This window comes from Phoenix dactylifera, chromosome 16 (genome assembly GCF_051530095.1).
Source record: "Phoenix dactylifera cultivar Ajwa chromosome 16, Ajwa_hap1_PhDact_Kaust_v1.1, whole genome shotgun sequence".
Taxonomy (NCBI): Eukaryota; Viridiplantae; Streptophyta; class Magnoliopsida; order Arecales; family Arecaceae; genus Phoenix; species Phoenix dactylifera.
The window spans coordinates 5,181,916-5,188,482 of NC_143205.1; the positions used below are offsets into that span (position 1 = coordinate 5,181,916).

Genomic DNA, 6,567 nt, shown 5'->3' on the forward strand with positions numbered 1-6,567 from the left:
ACCGAATCATTAAAAACTAGCCGTGATAAATGGTCAGCAACTACATTTTCTACTCCCTTTTTATCTTTGATAGTGATGTCAAATTCTTGGAGTAAAAGTATCCATCGTATTAAGCATGGTTTGGCATCTTTCTTATCCAATAAATATTTTAGCGCTGCATGATCTGTAAAGATAACAATAGGAGCACCAAGGATATAAGAACGAAATTTGTCTAATGCAAATACTACTGCAAGCAATTCCTTCTCGGTGGTGGTGTAATTCATTTGAGCATCATTTAAGGTTTTGCTTGCATAGTAGATGACATATGGCTTATTATTCTTGCGTTGTCCTAGGACAGCTCCTATCGCATAGTCACTAGCATCGCACATGATCTCAAAAGGTAACGACCAATCAGGTGGTCGTATTTTACCCTCTGCTTCTGGTTGTCTCGCAATACCTTCTACAGCTTGGCCTGCAGCAGTACCTTGACCAACTCCAGGTCCAATAGAAGCAAGCCCTACGGCCAATCCAGCAGCAATAACGGAAGCGGCAGAAATCAGTGGATTCATGGTAAGTTCCTCGCACCCCTTTCTGCTGGAGCTCGTTTAAAGGCGTGTTCGGGTTGTTAGGATATAAATAGATCACCCTTGCCCGACTTCAATCGACGTTGAGCAAAGGCTGGGGTTGTACCAGGTTTCTCGAGGTACACCCATTTCCCCTCCTTACCGCTCGCTGGATAAGGAGAAGTGACTCCATCACGCCCCCAAGGATTGCGAACCACCTAGCTGCTTCGCCTAAGTGATCTATCCGTTTTTCGATCTTCTTCCCGCCGGAAAAGGGCGCACGATGGGTGCAGTGCTAAGCATAGCCTTCAATTTTTCGAATGCCTCTTGACATGTTTCAGTCCAATTGAACGGTGTATCAAGGGATAGGAGGTTACATAATGGTCGGGCTATGACACTAAAGTCCTTGATGAACCTCCTATAAAATCCGGCATGACCCAAAAATGATCTAACATCTCTAACTGTCTTGGGTGCAGGTGGCTTGGCGATTAAATCAATCTTAACTCTATCAACTTCCATGCCCTTCGATGAAACAATATGTCCTAGGACAATTCCCTTTGGCACCATGAAGTGGCATTTCTCCCAATTCAGTATCAGGTTCTTTTCTATACACCGAGCTAAGACAGCTTGTAAATGTAGTAAACAATCATCAAAAAAATCGCCAAAAACAGAAAAATCATCCATGAACACTTCCAAAAACTTCTCGTTCATGTCTTCAAAAATACTGAGCATGCATCTTTGAAATGTTGCAGGTGCATTACATAACCCGAACGGCATCCGACGGAAAGCGAATGTACCAAAAGGACAAGTGAAAGTAGTCTTCTCTTGATCTTTTGGTGAAATCTCGATTTGGTAGTATCCGGAATAGCCATCGAGAAAACAATAAAAATTATGTCCTGCAACTCTTTCCAAAACTTGGTCTAGGAAGGGTAAGGGAAAGTGATCTTTCCTAGTGACCAAATTCAATTTTCGATAGTCAACACACATGCGCCAACTCGTGGGGACACGAGTCGGGACTAACTCACCCTGCTCATTTTTGACTACCGTCAGACCTGCTTTTTTGGGCACGACTTGAGTAGGACTTACCCACTTGCTATCGGAAATTGGGTAAATAATACCCACGTCAAGCAACTTGAGGACTTCCGCTTTAACCACATCTCTCATCATAGGATTCAACCTGCGTTGCATTTGCCTTGTGGTTTTGGCATTATCCTCCAAGTATATCCGGTGCGTGCAAATTAAAGGGCTAATCCCCTTCAAGTCTGCAATAGACCACCCTAAAGCTCCTCTATGATTCTTTAGAACACCAAGTAATTTTCTTTCTTGGGCATGATCAAGATCAGATGAGATGATTATAGGAAAAGTGTCATCGAATCCAAGAAAGGCATACTTGAGTTCCTTCGGTAAAGGTTTCAACTCGAGCTTAGGTGCTTGTTCATGGGATGGTACTATCTTTGCTCCTCGAGATGGCAAATGTTCAAATTCCTCTATTCTCGGTCTCCACCCATTGACCATCATGACATCCGAGTTATCTAAAATAGGTGGGACCGTATCATCAGCAGTACCTTCAGAACACCAATCTATCAAACCATTGTCGGCCGATTCAGTAAATGTTTCTTTTAACAAATATTCTTCCGCAATGGTTTCAACCCATTCAACTTCTTTACTTTCTTCATGTTCACTGGGTTGTTTGCCTATACTAAAGACGTTCAGTTCCAAAGTCATATTGCCAAAAGAAAGCTTCATGACACCATTCCTACAATTGATCAATGCATTAGAAGTTGCAAGAAATGGGCGTCCTAAGATGACCGGAATCTGAGATGGTGAATTGGAAGCCAGATGTGTGTCCAGTACGATAAAATCAACAGAAAAATAGAACTTGTCTACTTGGACCAACACATCTTCGATAATCCCTCGAGGGACCTTCACTGACCGGTCAGCTAATTGTAAGGTCACAGTTGTTGGCTTCAACTCACCCAAACCGAGTTGCTCATATACCGTATATGGCAACAAATTCACACTCGCTCCTAAATCTAACAATGCTCGCTCAATCCTAAAATTGCCAATGATGCACGAGATAGTTGGGCAACCTGGATTCTTATATTTAGGGAGAATGTTATGCTGTAAAATTGCACTTACATTTTCAGCCAAAAATGCTTTCTTCTTGACATTTAAACGACGCTTGACAGTGCACAAATCTTTTAAAAATTTTGCATAGGAAGGCACTTGTTTTATTGCATCAAGAAGAGGTACATTGATTTTTACTTGCTTAAAAAGCTCAAGAATTTCAGAGTTTGGTTCAAGCTTTTGCAAGGGCTTTAATCTTTGTGGAAATGGTGCAGGAAAAAGACATTCAATTTTTTCAGTAGATGTTGGTGCTTCGGTTTCTTCGTTATCCTTTTCTTTTGTCATTAAAGGGTCAGAATCAGGTATGGCTTGAGTTTGTTCTGGGACTGGTCGGTCAATAACTTTTCCACTTTGCAATGTTATTATACTCTTTGCTTGCTCTTTATGCGAAGTTGAAGATGATGCATTGCTACCGCCGTAAACTTGAGGGTTAGGTTGTGGTTGAGCTGGTAGCTTACCCTTCTCTTGAGCACTTAAAGCAGTGGTCAGCGTTGTCAGTTGATTTCTTAATTCATCATTGATTTTAGCTTGACCTTGCATGAAAGATTGCAAAGTTTCTTCGAGACTGGATTTTTGAGGGGGTGCATGTGCATAATGAGGGTGTGGAGGTGGAGGAGTTGGGTTATATACTTGTTGAGGTTGGTCATTCCTCCACCTGAAATTTGGATGGTTCTTCCATCCAGGGTTGTAAGTACCCGAAAAAGGATTATTGAAAGATTTTGATAGGTATTCATAACATTGGCCTGATCGTGCAAGACTTCCTTGAATGCGGGTATTGTGGGGCAATCAGTGATGAGATGGCCAGGCATCTCGCAAATCCTACAACACTCGTTGTTATGTTCTACGGTCTTGACGGGTTCAATCCTTCTAAGTTCAATTTCCTCTACCTTCCTAGTAAGGGCTGCCATTTTAGCCTGAATATCATCTTGAGTACTAAGGTTATAAAGGCCCCCATGTCCAATGTTAGTAGGCTTAGGCAAAGGTTTATTCACTCTATCCCCTGTATCCCATAATTGTGCAGTCTCTGCGAGAGAGTCTAGATAGTCCCATGCCTCATCGGGTTGCTTTTCCAAAAATAGACCATTGCACATAGTCTCTATAAATTGTTTTAATTGTGGAGACAATCCCTCGTAAAAGAAACTAATGGTTCTCCATGTTTCAAACCCATGATGAGGACAAGAGAGAAGCAAATCTTTAAATCTCTCCCAGCATTCATAAAATGTTTCATGGTCTTTTTGTTGGAAGTTACTAATGTGCCTTTTCAAAAAGTTAGTCCTTTGTGCGGGAAAGAATTTTTTCAAGAATTCTCTTTGCATATCCTGCCATGTTCCTAGCGATCTAGGTCTCAAGGAGTTCAGCCATGTTTTGGCTTTATCCTTTAAGGAAAAAGGGAACAAGGTCAATTTAAGGACATCTTCCGATACATTTGGCACTCTAAATGTGATGCTAATTTCTTCAAAATCTTTAAGGTGAAGATAAGGGTTCTCAGATTCCATTCCATGATACTTTGGCAGCAATTGAATTACTCCTGGTTTGATTTCAAAGTGTCCTACATTTTCAGGAATAATCATGCATGAAGGTTGACTAGTCCTAGTAGGATGTAAGTATTGTCGAAGTGTCATAACTGGGGGTCTACCTTCATTACCATGGTGACTTCCTACATCATCATCAGCCATCTCACCAGATCTGAGATTTTGCGAAAAAGTTTCAATAATGTGATCTAAGGAATTGTCAAAAGGTTGTCGACTCAGACGTCCAGTGTTGTCCCTATTCTAACCTAGCATACAAAATTTCAGAGTTTATTTATTTGTTTGTTTTTTTTTGTTTTTTTTTTTTTAATGATTACCCTTGATCTTTTCTTAAAGTTCTTATCAATTTTCAAGTAGCAACAAGGGTTAATGAGATATGATGATAATAAAATTCTGATTCTAAACAAAAAAAAAAAATTAAACCCAGAAAATTCAAAGCAGACAGCAGCAAAGTTTATATTAATTTAATGATCGTAAAAGTATCAGAATATCAATCAGACCGTTCAGATGAAAGAAACATGTGTCCTACAGCAGCCGACGAAATTTGAGTGCAATCCGACGGTGGATTACTCAGATATCAGAGTTTGATGCAGACTGTGTAGGGAATAAAAAAAACAGCAATAAATTTTTTTTTTTTTTCAGTTTTAGTTTTACTATAATGTTCAATCTAACTGATAGGGTACTAATTAAATCTAAAACTATACTAATAACTAAGCCGTTCCCCGGCAACGGCGCCAAAAACTTGATGCAAAAATAAAATTGTTCTCCCAAGTGCAGGAGAATCGCACAAGTAGTAAAATCTCGGGAGTCCGAGGTCGAATCCTCAGGGAACGAAATATATATTAGATTATTTAATATAATTTTAGATTAATTAATTCAATAAATTCGTGGATTAAGATGATGTTTTGATTTTCAGAAATTAAAAACAAAGATGATATGCAACTAAACAAAGTTCAATGAAATAAAGATGGTAGGGATCTGGAATCCCCCTTGATGATATTGCATCCAAGAAATAAACTCTATGGTTTTTGATTAAAAATGAATGGTAGGATAGATCTAATCATGGTATATATTTCATGAACATATGAACTCAATTTCTAAGCATTCATCGTGCTTTCTACGTCTACGATGAATCAAATACTAAAGCAATCCATATATCAATAATCATAATCCATTAAAGAGCTATCTACGAAATAACTATGCATGGATCAAAAACATATCAGTAAATATGATTCATTGAAGGCAAAAGTTTAGAGTTTACTTCAAAGAGCAATACATCAAAGGTTCCTCCATCTCCCTCCCTAAGAAATTAGCCACTCAATTCAAACATTAGTCCCTCTTTTCTCTTTTTTTTTTCTATTCTTTTCGGAAACAGGGGCTCCCCTGTTCCCTTTCTTTTTCTTTTGAATAACAGGGGCTCCTCTGTTTCTTCTTTGAATGGGGACTCCGGCTCCTGGTTCACCGAATGGGGGATATATATAACAACTCCCCCCCCAACCGAGAGAGGTGTCAAGCTGGCCTTCGATCCCTTCTTCACATGCGGTGGAGATGAGCTGACCCGATGAATCTGGGGCGTGGATCGCGGGGTCATGGTTGCTGGGATTCAGATGCTGGCTGGGATTCGGATGATGTGCTGGAGCTGGAACGCATGGGAGGATGCTTCACGGACGCTGGGAGCTGATAACACGCGGAGATGCTCGCGGGATGATAGCTGGAGGCTCTGAGATGCGTTGGAAGATGGGATGAAGTCAGATCTTTGCTGGAAAATCGCTGGGAGGAGATGCGGAAATGCTGCGAGGAAGATGGAAGGAGGTTTGGATCGTGGAAGCTTGAAAATCGCTGGGAACTGACGTGGCTGGGCTTCATTGTTAGAGCTGGGAGAAGATGATGAATGCTGGCGAACGGAAGAGCTGGGCGCTGGGACGCTGAGATCACGGACGCGGAGATGCTTGCAGATGGCTGCACTGGATGAGGTCGGGGCGCAGGGAGAAGCTGGGACTTCGGTTCCTGTGAAGCTTGGGACGCGAACGGATGAACTCAGATTCGAAAGAAGCGGACGGAAGCTGGATCTTTGCTGGGATGAGGTGATGCTTCACGAGAGGGAGCTAACAGCGGAAGAATGTGGAGATGGAGCCGGCTTGCGGACGACTGGATCATGCAACGCTGAGATCACTGAAGCTGGGAGGCGCTATGAACCGGGATGACATGGGGATTAATTGCAGTGAACTGTCTTGCTGAACTTAGACTCCTTCTAATGTGCAACTGGGGTTGAACCATGCGGTTGACTGGTCACCTACGGTGATGCATCTTTTGGACCCAATGCGCATTTTAACTTTGATTTTCGATCACCTGCTTCCAATAAAAATAAA

General features: G+C 41.4%; 1 pseudogene; it reads left to right on the forward strand.

The window, feature by feature from the left end:
* Nucleotides 1–3,830: 3,830 nt before the first annotated feature.
* LOC120105824 (small nucleolar RNA R71) lies at nt 3,831–3,928 on the forward strand (annotated as a pseudogene).
* Nucleotides 3,929–6,567: the final 2,639 nt, after the last annotated feature.